The sequence below is a fragment of the Euprymna scolopes genome, chromosome 42 (assembly GCF_053919585.1).
Source record: "Euprymna scolopes isolate OS-2025 chromosome 42, ASM5391958v1, whole genome shotgun sequence".
Lineage (NCBI taxonomy): Eukaryota > Metazoa > Mollusca > Cephalopoda > Sepiida > Sepiolidae > Euprymna > Euprymna scolopes.
The window spans coordinates 17,939,999-17,952,161 of record NC_136523.1 but is presented as its reverse complement, the minus strand read 5'-3'; the positions used below and the strand labels follow the sequence as shown (position 1 = coordinate 17,952,161).

General features: G+C 34.3%; 1 long non-coding RNA gene across 1 annotated transcript in view; it reads left to right on the top strand.

Annotated features, from left to right (window-relative positions):
- Positions 1-12,163, top strand: part of LOC145266949 (uncharacterized) — a 1,426,307-nt gene that overhangs the window by 1,387,415 nt on the left and 26,729 nt on the right. The window lies entirely within an intron of this gene.

The following is a 12,163-nucleotide window of genomic DNA, read 5'->3' as shown; positions in this document are numbered from 1 at the left end:
CCTGAACGGGGCACTTTTCTACAGGGAGGGGTCGCTTTTGTCACCGATATTTTTTTAAATTCATCCCCTCTTTTCGATTGACTAGCCTTAATTTAAACCTTCGCAACTTCCAGGTTGGTGATGGACCCAACAGCAAAGACATCACGTTTTTTCTTTTTTTTTTCTTTTGTTCATGTTCTTTCCGCCTTTGCGGTACGGGTTCGAGCCTGCCTGCTACAATTTTTTTTTTTTTTTTTTGCTTAACACACACCTCCAAACACCCGGACAACGCTAGGCACCAAAGCTTATCATTAATAAAATAAATAAATGTAATTTAAATTCATTATTAGAATAAATAAATAAATAAATAATTTTTAATCATTAGTAAAATAAATAAATAATGATTTAAAATTATTAATAATATAAATTAATAAAAACGATTTTAACTCATTAAAATATAAATAAATAAAAATTATTTAAAATAACTAATAAAATAAGTTAAAAAATAATGATTAAAAATCATTAATAATAAAATAATTTAAATTAAATAAATAAAAATGATTTAAAACTATTAATAAAATAAATAATTAAAATCGTTTAAAATCAATTATTAAATAAATAATAAATAATGATTTAAAATTCCAATTAAAATGAATGAATAAAACTTATTTTGAATCATTAAATTATTTAAATCAATAAATAAAAATACAGAATCCTGTTAAGAGATTGTCCGCACTCCACACTATTGCCAGATCTTGAAGTACAAAGACCTAGCCAAAGAAGACAGTCAAGCAAGTTTTCTTTCTTTTGGCTACTGGCACCTCCAGGAACGCACGCAAACTAAATTTTTTTCAGACCGTTAATTTTTACTAACGGGGCATGTGGAAATTCCACAGCAGCATCTTTTATATGTATTACATATTGCAATATGTAATACTGCCATATTACATTTGTAATATTACATATTGCAATATTACATTTGTAATATTACATATTGCAATATTACATTTTGCAATATTACATATTGCAAAATGTAATATTGCAATATATATCTTGCAATATAACATTTTTTAGTATTACATATTGCAATATTACATTTTGCAATATTACATTTTGTAATATTACATTTTGTAATATTACATTTTGTAATATTACATTTTGTAATATTACATTTTGCAATATTACATTTTGTAATATTACATTTTGTAATATTACATTTTGTAATATTACATTTTGTAATATTACATTTTGCAATATTACATTTTGTAATATTACATTTTGTAATATTATATTTTGTAATATTATATTTTGTAATATTACATTTTGTAATATTACATATTGCAATATTACATTTTGCAATATTACATTTTGTAATATTACATTTTGTAATATTACATTTTGTAATATTACATATTGCAATATGTAATATTGCAATATGTAATATTGCAATATGTAATATTACAGATGTAATATTGCAAAATATAATATTACAAAATGTAATATTGTAAAATGTAATATTGCAATATTACATTTTGTAATATTACATATTGCAATATTACATTTTGCAATATTACATTTTGTAATATTACATTTTGTAATATTACATTTTGTAATATGTAATATTGCAATATGTAATATTGCAATATGTAATATTGCAATATGTAATATTACAGATGTAATATTGCAAAATATAATATTACAAAATGTAATATTGTAAAATGTAATATTGCAATATTACATTTTGTAATATTACATTTTGCAATATTACATTTTGTAATATTACATATTGCAATAAGTATTGCATTACATATTGCATTATTACATTACATATTGCATTACATACATATTGCATTACATATATGTAATATAATGCATATTCATTACATATTTCAATATTACATTACATTATATATTGTATTCCATGCATATTGCTCTACATATTGCAATAATACATATTGCAATATTACATATTGCTGCTGAGAATTCTGGTTACGTTCATCGTGAATTGAGACCCTGTCATATTATTGTGACCATTTTGTTAAAACTGTAAAAGTATTTATCTAAGTAATCTGGTTAATATAGTGTCAGCATATATCTGGTTATTAATGTCTATCTCCAAGATCCTTATAGGATATGTCTATGACAAGATCCTTATAGGATATGTCTATGACAAGATCCTTATAGGATATGTCTATGACAAGATCCTTATAGGATATGTCTATGACAAGATCTTTATAGGATATGTCTATGACATATTTCCCCTGTATAGATGCCCGGCGCAAATGGAAATCCCAAAAGACCAAGAGAGTATATTTTAGTTTAACGTACGACCCAAAAACGTACTTATTTTTTGTTTAATTTTAATTAATTTTTTTTATTTTTTTATTTTACACTTCGTCTTCGGTGATTAGGATATCTTATTTAGTATATTGTATTTTAGTTCTTAACCGTATTTTTATACATTTGTAATTCAAATTTATTTTGGATTTTTTAATCTTTTCTTTTTTTTTTTTTTTTTTGACAAAATGTGTTCTAAGAATAATCAGGGTTTTTTTTTTTTCTTTTAATGATTTGAATGCCTGTAAATTAAAATCCACTGCATGGTCCCCGAAAACAATAAACATTATGCCGGCTCTGATATGAACAGCTTCCCTCATAAAAAAAAAAAAAATCTTAAGGAATATTTAGAAAAACAATTCCCTGGAAAGCCAAGCTCTAGTTAAATACACATAGTGACTATAACGGGAAATCGTCTGTTGTTAAAAGAGCACTCGAATATGATTTCACCACTTATCAAGACCCGGGGGCCACTCGAGGATAACGGTTAATAGGTGCACAGTATTCAATGGGACTATAGTGTAGTAATCGTAAGTAGTGGAAGTTTTTTAAATTGGATTACTTTGGGGGACGGTTCCTCAAGAACTTGTTTACATTAGACTTGAAGACAACCAAATTGTAGTCAGCTGGAAAGCCTAAAACAGAAGAGTGTTCCACAGGGGTGCAGTTCTAAGAAAGAAGATTTGTTCATGGAATCTACGTTTAAATTTAGGAACAGATAAAGAGTGGGGGGGGGGAATATTCAGTGATTTTGACTAGACTAGTGATATGTAGATAAAGCAAATATAGGCTCACAAAGTCTCTTCTATGGAAAAAAGATTGCAGGGAAGAGAAAGGGGTAACTGCTAAGTCTATTTTGAACTCTGTCAAGGCAAGATAAACTGCTTCTAACAGCTCCTGTCCACACGTGAAAACATTACTCCATCATTGGACGTACCTGGCTTTTATATAGGTAGAGAACTGCATCAGGAGTGAGATATCTACTGGAGCGATAAAAGGATCCTACCATTTTTTCAGCGACCTTGGTAACGGATTTGATACATGTGTTCCATTTCAGATCGGGAGTAAAGGTCAAGCCCAGAAGCTTTTAAAAACATAGCGCCTCCCAAGACGAAAGCCATTCATTTCAATTGATGCCAGATGGGGATCAGAGCGGTGATGATGTAAAGATAGGAGCTTGGTTTTAGATGCATTAAAAGTAACAATCCACCGCTTTCCCCATTGTACCATATGCTCAAGATCGTAGGTGAGAGATTCAAAGAGAACTTGGCCATTTATGCCCTTTGATGTGTTGCCATAGATGGTAGTGTCGTCAGTATAAATGTCAACGAATGATCTTAGGATTTTATTTGGAAGATCATTGATGTAGATCAGGAAGAGCGTTGGGTCAAGGATGGATCCTTAAGGGATTCTAGCATTAATACTGTGAGCTTCTGATTTCTGCTCATCAACCACTACTCTAATGAACATATCCGACAGAATGATTTAATAATTGAGAAAACATTTCCAGCTATACCGTAGCTGGCTATCTTATGATGTAGACTTTTATGCCACACTCTATAAAAGGCGTTTGATATGTCAAGAGCAATTGCCCTAGAAAGGAAGTCTCCGTCACGAGAGCCACTAATTCTATGAGATATAACCGTTAGCATATCTGCTGTAGATCTTGCAGAACGGAAACCAAATTGTATGTGACTAAGAAGGTTATTTTGCTGAGGTGGTTGACTACTTCTTTATTTCACATAGATTCCAGCAACTTACGCATGACGCACAGCAGACTAATTGGTCTGTACTGAGAGGGAATTGACCAATCACCTGAATTCTTAAATGAGGTTTTCGACGGTGTTGGGAAGCAATTCCCATTAATCAAATCAAGTTTTTACGACAGGAGGGAACCAGTTGATCTCTAAAAACTAACTGAAGTAAAATTTATAAAATCAACCGCCTTTTATACAAGGGAGGAGAATCATGGTTTTAGAATTCAAATTCTTCCGAACTCCAACAACTATTGAGAAGAATATAAGTTCGAGTTCTTATTTATAACAGTTACTAAAACTGAAAGTTTGCCTAAAAGTCTGCGTTTTAGATCTGATGCGCTTCCAAGGAAGCTTCGTGACTTTGCATTTAAGAATGTCCGATTCAGCGTAAAAAGATTAGCTCATCATTTAAAACGATTCGAGTGGTGTTCGCATTGGTGAAAACGGTTGGATGGTTCCTTGACTCGGCCACCTCGAGTTTCGACGTGATATATTTGATCTAGTCCGGCGTCTCTTGGCTCGGAACGTAAAATATAGAACGCGTTGATCCTTGACGCCAAGAAAGCAAGATAATTCTGAATTATTTGGAGTTTTGGAGGGGGGGTTCTCATTTATATTTATTTACTATTATTATTATTATTATTTAGATTCTTTAGGGATATTTTCTAAAAAAAAAAAATGAATAAATAAATAACAAATAAAAAAATAAAAAATAAATAAATAACAAATAAATAAATAACAAATAAATAAATAAATAATAAAAATAAATAAATAAAAATAAATAAATAAATAATAAATAACCGACGTCCGTATAATACGTCCATACAATTTTTTTTATTATTTCCAGTTCTAACAGTATTATGAATCATTTTTCCTGTGTTGTTCCATAAACAGACGGATCTAAAACCCTTGTTTCGCAATATTCATGACGTCATGCGTCATTTTAAGGCAACTCCTTGTTTTTACTCAGCCTTTACTAATTTGACCACCTACAAAATATTCAGGTCATTTACTCCCCCCCCCCCGTCATCTTTTCTGGGTGTCGGTTTATTTTAAAAACTTGATCTCCACTTAGTTTGATCCATCTCAAGATTAACACTAGCTAATTTAATTTCTACCCGACATAGAGTCACACATTATGTAAGATATTTACTATGAATAAAGCGTAATATCTGTTCTGTTGCTAAACTCAGACTTTTACTCCTCTCGGCTAGTGAAGGAGAACTCCTTCTAGACTGAAGCAATTTTAATTTTTTTTTTTTTTTTCAATTCAGAGTGTCTTTTGATTGTGAGGTGTTCAGCCATTTTGTTATTTCAAAAAGTAATAAACTAGTTTGTAAGAACTAAATATAAGTGTCATTTCAAAGAGATCAATTATAATTGTTATTCATTTATTTATTTGTACATAGGAATCACCATGTATCAAGGCCGGAGGCCACTCGAGGATAAGGGTTAATGAGTGTACAGCAGCCAATGAGATTATAGCGTAGTAATCGTAAGTAGTGGGAATTTTGTAAATTGAATTACTTAAGGGGACGGTTCATCAAGAATTTGTTTACGTTGGACTTGAAGACAATCAGATTGTAGTCGGCCGGAAAGCAAGCAAATAGAAAAGATTTCCACAGGCGTGCAGTTCGAAGAAAGAAGCTTTGTTCATGGAATCTACGTTTAGGTTTAGGCACAGATAAAGAGTGTGGGGATTATTGATAGTGGCTTTGGCTAGACGAGCGTTTTTCGTGAAAGTTTGGCGAGGAGGGATAATAGATTGAAGCTCAGACGAGCACTTGCCGTGAAAATAACGATAAAGCAGAGACAGGCTCGTAACGTCTCTCTTCTGTGGGAAAGACGTTGCAGAGAAGAGAAAGAGCATTCCCTACGAAGTCTATTTTGAACTCTTATTCCGGTTATATTCGTATAATATATTAATTTACTCGCAACCACTATTCATGATATTTTTAATGTCCCATTTTTGAGGAGTTGGATTCTCCACTACATTAATAAGACAAGCTTGTGTATATCTTTGCTCACGTGAGGAGTCAAGTAAATTGTAAAAGGATCTCAGTCACAATCGGCTAGTGTTCAAAGTGTTCGTGATCGTCTAGTTTCTCTATTGTTCCTATAAATGCGCGTATAACATATGTGTAACAGGGCACTAACAAATGAGACTGTTCCTTCCAACATAAAATTGTCTGTGGAGATACTAGTAAAAGTAGCTTTACCTTTCTTGTTGCTCGCTATCGAAATTCCTTCTCCCAAAGAAAGCACCAAGACGCGAATTATAGTTTCTTATGCATAAATCTTTTTTTTTTCTGTTAGGAATAGTTCATACTAGAGGCTATGCCGCGTCGGCACACACAACGCCGAATCAAACACAAAATCGAGTACACTCAACATCAAGTACACTCAACATCAAATACACTCAACATCAAATACACTCAACATCAAGTACACTCAACATCAAGTACACTCAACATCAAGTACACTCAACATCATCTTACCATCAACGTTTACCCTGTGAACTCGGAGTATGAGAAATTCCCATATGTACAAAACAAAATCACTCAACAAAAATACTCTAACTAAGGGTAAGGATAATGAGTAAACGTTGGATAAAGCGATGGTTAAAATTATTACGAACTTGCCAGGATTCGAACCTGGAACCTTCTGATCCGTTATCCGTTGTGTTATCCATTGTGATATAAGTTCTTCCGTATGCCAAAAGATGCTACTAAATTCTGTTGACATGGGACGATAACTTTTTTCGACAATTGCACGAAACGGACCAAAAACCCTTATTTCGGGCATTTTTTGTGTGACTCGGCGTTGTTTGCTACGAACCATATATTGGTAAGGAGAATCTAGGGACTCGCACCTTTCAGGAAAAAATGAATTTTTCAATTCGGTGCATCCGTTCGAAAGTTTTATTGGTATATACACACACAAACAAATAAATAAATAAACATTTAGAATTTCATTAATAGTATAGATAATAGTTGTTTACATTAACCCCACCCACCCACCCACTTCCACGGGCGTTCAGAGATCATTCAACTCGTCTGCCTGCTCGACTGTCTCTCTCGACTGTCTCTGTCTACTCCCCTCTCTCTCTCTCTCTCTCTCTCTCTCTCTCTCTCACACACACACACACACACACACTCACGCTCTCCTTCTCTCTCTCTCTCTCTCTCTCTCTCTCTCTCTATTTCCCTCTCAACACTATGTGTCTGAGAAAAAAAAATCTATCTTCATAATAATAATAATAATAATAATAATAATAATAATAATAATCTAGTTTACTTTCCGGTGTTTTCTGGGATCAACAATGCAACAACAATTCGTTCAACGGTCTCGCAAAAATACATCTGTCACGAGTTTTTTTTTTTTTTTTTTTTTTTTTTGAAAAAAGGGGTATGTATTGCCGGTCGTTTCAACATCAAGCCTCTAACCCGTGTTTTCAAAGCCAACAGAGTATGGGCGCATTCCGGCTTTTCCCTCTCTGGCTCAATTAACAGTTTCAGTCTGCATCTATTGTAATGTAACTGTTACGCTCGAACCGTGTGCGTTAAAGTTCAAACCTCTCTGGTACCGTCGAAAAAGAAATAAATCTTACTCAGCTTTTTTTCTGTTTAAGAAAAAGGTATTTATTACCATCACTTTCCAAACAATGTCTGTTACTTGTTTTTGTCTGGCTGTTCATTGCGTCTGCCATGAAATTAACAAACCTCCGCCGTATCGACACCAGCTTAAAAGTCTCTCGCCGCCATCACAGGGACGCACATACATCTCATTCGCTCGCGTTTTTTTTTTTTTTTTTTGTGTGCCAACCATTTCTGCCTTCGATTTCACACTCCATCTTTTTTTTTTTTTTTTTTGGCGCGCATTTTGCGTCTCTCTGACCACGTGTTATCCTTTTTTCTTCTTTTTCTTCCTGCTCTCTACCAATTCAAGCTATGACAACGGAACCATTGCCAGTATCCTCAAAATTCATTGCTGGATCGTCACGAATAATAGGGTCGATGAAAACAAAGTTTCCGGTCGCGGTTATGATCTTTGTTGTAGTTTAAAGTTAAAGACACATCATGCCACCTCACATCTTCGAAATCGGCTTAAAATTCAACACCAAAGTGTACCTGGATGTGCTGGAGAGTGTTCTGATCCCCTGGTGCAATCAGGCGGCCGCTGGCAGATCCTAGGTGTGACAGCAGAACTCGACACCGACCCACAAGCAAGAATTAATTAAATCTTTCTTAAATAAGAGAAAAATCCAAGTTGTCCTCGCCGGTGGTACATCTAAACAATATGATATAAAGGCGGGAGTACCTCAAGGGTCTGTCCTTGGGTCTTTATTATTCTTGATATTCATAAATGACCTCCCTTATAAAATTGTTTCGGAGATGGGTATATTTGCTGATGATACCACTCTCTATAACAGACACTAGAGGAAAACAAATGAACACATATCTAAGGAAATGGCAGAAACACTAGAGGATGACCTCAAATCTGTAGTGGAATGGGGACAAAAATGGATGGTCACATTTAATGCTGCCAAGACTAAGCTTGTTTCCGTTTTCTACCACTAATAGCAATGGCCAAGAACACATTACTCGAAAGCACTTCCTTTAAACTCCTCGGCCTAACATTTACAGGGAACATGAACTGGAATAGATACATTGAGAGTATTGCCAAAGCTTCTGCGAACAAGGTAGGCTCTCTCTACCGTGCTAGAAAACTACTTACGCTTGAAAGTATCCTATACCTCTATAAGGTCACCATTAGCCCATGTATGGAGTACTGTTGTCACATTTGGGATGGTGCATCTGCTACTTGTCTCTCACTCCTGGACAGGGTTCAAAAGAGAGTCGCTAACCTGATAGCCTCTTTCCCATCGACGAAATGTTGCATCCCCCTGCCTGTTCTAAAAGTATTTTAATGGTGAATGCTCTGATGAACTACAAGCACTTGTACCCCCTCGACGTGAATACCCCCGACAAACCCCATAAGCAGCTAAACCCACCCTTTCACAGTAGAGATCCCTAGGTGTAAGAAGGCGTTCTATTCCAGTAGTTTCTTCCCCAGAACTGCTAGACTTTGGAACTCCCTTCCGGGTTCTTCTTTCCCAACTGTACTGACACGCAGAAGTTCAAGTGTAATGTGAACAGACATCTTGCTACTGATCTCCCTTCATAATATCCCTACAACTTATGTCCCCGATAGTAGTCACCTACTTCAAAGTGACACTTTGCCTTGTTTGGGGTGAAAATTGAATAAAAAAAAAAATTTAAACTTGAGAACCTGATGCAATGGGGAAAAGGTGGCTGGTTAATTTTAACACATCCAAAATAAATCTTCTATCTTTTCACCATAAACACTCTGATCCCAGTTGATATGCATGGCTCTCACCTTTAAAAAGCTCCCTGTTTTGACAAGCTTTTTGGTCTGACTTTCACTTTTGACCTGAAAATTAAGGAATTTACAAGGTGGAACGATAAATGTGTCGCCCTAAAGAAAGCAATACTACAGCTTTATTTAAAAAAAATCAATTCAGGTAACTTGATTATGTAGTAGAGCTGACATCTATTCAATGTAGCTGCCTTCAGGCTCAATCACCGTCTCGATGCGGGTCCAGAACTGGGAGCATGCCTTTTCCACAAGCACCAGCGAGAGCTCGGCGAAGACTCAGTGGATGTTGGCGATCAGGCTGTCTTTGATGTTGTGGGAGGTCATGTTGGTGATGTTCTCAATGTGGTTTGTTTGGAGTGAAAATTGAATTTACAAAAAGAGAGAGAATCAAGCTTGGCTTCAGAAGGAGTGCTACGATTTTGTACCCTCCTCTCACTGGACCACCCTCCCTACCATGACCTGAACCCGGCTGGATTACTTTGTTTGGTTATCCATCGGAAACATCAGCAACACTACAGTCGGCCTGATCGCCGCCATCTGTCGCGTATTCGCCGAGCTCCCGTCGCCGCCTGTGGAAAAGGCATGCTCCCAGTATCGAGGCGGTGATTGACGCTGAATGCGGTTTCATTGAATAAATGCCAGCTCTACTACATAATTAAGACATCTGAATTATTTTTTTTAAATAAAAGTTTTAAAATAAAGCTGTAGTGTTGTTTTCTTTAGGGCGACCATTTTATCGTTCTACCTTGTAAAATAATCGATGAAAATTATGTTTCAAACTACGCCGTCTCAGACAGAACAGCCAAATCCTCCCAGAGAAATTCCTGGCATTTTCGAAAACTAAAGACTCATATTAATACAATAAAGAATGACAGATTCTGTGAGATAACAAAAAATGTTGCTTTTTATGCAAGCGATTAAAGAAATCTTTGAATAGAGATGAGATTAGATTTGCCATCAATACTTTCAATCATTTCCTAGCGCCATTTTCAACTTTTTTTTGTTTTTTTGGCGAATGAATTTTATTGAAATCTTTACAGGAACGGAACCTCAACCATTTTTATATCCGTCTTTGCGTCTCTTTTATGATGTCGTGTTACCAGGTTAGAAAAAAATATGCGACAGATTAAGTAGTTTAAAACTATAGTGTATGTGACCTATTTTTTTATAATGACAATCTTTTAATTATTTTTGTTGGTTAACTAGACTTTTCTTTGTTACAATAGATACACATTTACTAATAAATATATATATATATATATTATATATATTATATATATATATATTATATATATATATTATATATATATTATATATATATATTATATATATATTATATATATATATATATATATATATATATACATATATATATATATATATATATATATATATATATATATATAAGATCCTCAAAGAGAGGAAATATTCAACTAGCATTGTCAGAATTCATAGATGGACATCTATGAATTCTGACGATGCTAGTTGGATATTTCCTCTCTTTGAGGATCTTCCTCTAGTTGAAACAATATGTAAACTCATTCTGGACTCACAGTAATAAATTTCTTATATACTGCTCTGGCTACATTGAGCACTCTAGTCCGGTTTTTTCACGACTGGTAAATATATATATATATATATATATATATATATATATATATATATATATATATATATATGTATATATATATAATTGAGAATGTGTGTGAGGACACTTCTCAACCTATATATTCCACGAATTTTTTATCTACCGACTTTGAATTTGGTATATAAAGCATTCAGACCCGTGGAAAAAAAACTTTCATTGGTTTTCATTCGGAAAAAAGAGCTGCTAAGGAGTTTAAAACTGAAAATTTGGTACTTGGGCGTAGTCGGATTTATATCTGTCTGTCAACTGTTTCACGTCTACGCAAGCACCAATCGTTCACTTTACAACCTTCTTTATGTTAAGAATAAGTAGGTTTGAAAACAGTTTTTAAAGATCGTGGCAAGCTGGCGTAATAAGTATCGTACTGGACTGACTGGTTTTAAATTTAGGTTTCGAACTCAGCTCGAGTATATTTTTAATCAAAACTGTTTAGAAAAATTATAGTACTCGCATGGACATGTCTCAGTCCGTTTCTATTGATTTCTTTCTTTTTTTTTTTTTTAAGGAATTTAACATGACGTTTAATACCGGGCAACGCCGGGTGTATATGCTAGTATATACATATATTTTTATATACCAGAAAGAGCTTGGTTGTTTACGGTCTTTGAAGTATTTTTTTACATAGGTATCACCTCTTATCAAGCCAAGAGGCCACTCGAGGATAAGGGCTATATGGTAGTGTAGTCAGCATAAATGTCAACGAATGATCTTGGGATGTGATTTGGACGATCATTTAAGCAGATACGAAATAGAGTTGGGCCTGGTATTGACCCTCCAGGGACTCCAGCATTAACACTGTTAGCTTCTGATTTAGCATCAGTTTTTGAATGGCATAAGAGATTCAAGGAAGGCAGGGGGTTGTGAGATATTATGAAAGGTGTGGGAGGAGTAAGAATATCAGAACACCAGAGTTGATTGGCAAAATAAAGAATTTCATGGATAAGGACCGTGGTGTGTCTATAGAGACAATAAGTGCACAGTTGGATGTCAGTGTGGCAACTGTACACACAATTGCAATATTTTTAATCCATAATGGGGTATG